Source organism: Echinops telfairi, unplaced genomic scaffold (assembly GCF_000313985.2).
Source record: "Echinops telfairi isolate 266 unplaced genomic scaffold, ASM31398v2 ScPeMD7_7424;HRSCAF=8462, whole genome shotgun sequence".
Classification (NCBI taxonomy): Eukaryota; Metazoa; Chordata; class Mammalia; order Afrosoricida; family Tenrecidae; genus Echinops; species Echinops telfairi.
In genome coordinates, this window is record NW_022111324.1 from 49,509,195 (window position 1) to 49,510,976 (window position 1,782).

A 1,782-nucleotide genomic window follows, 5' to 3' on the forward strand; every position below is an offset into this window, starting at 1 on the left:
AGAGGGGCCTACTAGCTCGCGGAGCAGCGGGTAAGGCTGACCTCCTGTTGGCAGGCCAACGCAGAGCCCACTTGGGGTGGGGCTAGGAAATCTGCGTTAGCAAACTCCTCAAAGGACGTATGGATTCCATACTCTCCAACGATTGACCGAGGAGAACCCAGTTGTCATAGTGGAGAAAGTCCATTCATTCTCTGAGAGTGTGTCTGTCAAGGGCAGGGAAGTTCGTTTCTGAGATAAAAGAATGGTAGCACCCACTACGATCGTGGTGATGACAATTACAGAAGGAAGGCCCGGAGCACAGGGAACACTGAGAAACATAGAGGGCTGAGGAGTCCCAGGCTGCCAGAGCTCCTGGTATAGGGAAGGCGAGCAGTGGCTGGGGCCAGAGGCTACAGGCCTGGGCTCAACTCTGATTAGCAAGTGGTTTTATCTTAGACAAGCACTTGCAATCTCTCTAGATCTCCATCTCCCCCGTTAGAGAACAAGAGGGTTTTCCAAGTTTCCTGTCAGCCCTAATGCTCTGTGTGAGTGGCGAGCCTGAGGCCGAGAACACTCATCATGTGCGGGCAGCAGTTCAGAATGCTGAGCTTCTAGGCTGGCTGCGTTACTGGGAGATGTCTATCCTGGCCAAAGATGATGGAGAGAAGCCGGCCAACACAGGGCCAGCAGGGCCACTCTGTTATAATGAGATTATGCCAGAGGCATTTCGGTTTGTGAAATTAATACAACAGTGCTAATATATTACTGCGAGCAGCAAAGGCCCCCTCTTGCCAAGCAGAATGTGGGCATCTCCTCCCCCCCTCATCACAGCCCCATAAAGAACAGGAAGGGAGAAGGGCGGCTGTCCTGTCCTGGGGACTGGGGAGGCCTGGTGAGTGGATGCGGTCACTCATTGGCAGAGGTGGGGTTGCCTGGTGAGCCTGTCATACCGCCCAAGTCCCCACCATAGGAAAATGGAGGCGAGGGCACCTCCTTTCTCCCCCTGGAAGAAAGAATTCCGGACTGGGCCTTGGGCCGAATCCTCCTCTTCCAAGGACAACAGCCGCAGCCTGTGGAGTCCATTCCTATCACACTGGCCCCGTGTTCCGAGGGCAGCTAAGCTCCACAGGGCTTGCTTGCGACTGCGTTCCACGGGGGTGTTTGTTTTTGCGGCAATCATTGTGAAAACAGATCACCAGGCCAATCTTCCTCGGCACTGCTGGGTGGATTCAAACCACCGTTTCTGATCTGAGTTGTGCCCTTAAGCCCTGGCATAAACCAGGGACCTCCCATTCCCCATGCCACAGGGTGAGAGGGGAGGAAGCCAGCAGCTTCTTGCCCAGCCCGGTCCGGCCCTGCCCTGCCCAGCTCTGCCCTGCCCCTCCAAGCTCAGGGTACACAGGAGCCTCCCCTGGACTTTGAGCCATTGAGGAGAAGGCGGGAGCGAGGCATTCAAACAGGCATCCCGATAAGCCCGCCGTTTGTCCCAGCCACCTGCTGCCCCCAACCTCGTCAAGCTTGCCCCCAACCCTGCCACTGTGCAAGTTCCACAACTTTAAAGACAAAGATTGAAAAAATAAATAGAAATTCGGGGAAGGGGCCAGTGGGTAGGAGATCAACCTACTTGATGAAGAAGATTCTTCCACCGCAGTCAACTCCATAGGTCCACAGCCCAGGCAAGTCCAGCCAGTCAATCTCATCTGCCATCTCCGCTTCCCCACCGCCCCTCTTGCTGTCTGTCGCCAGGGCGCTGGGCTGATGGCCCGGTGCTTCCGAGCTGGGCACCCCCACTTGCAGGCTCCG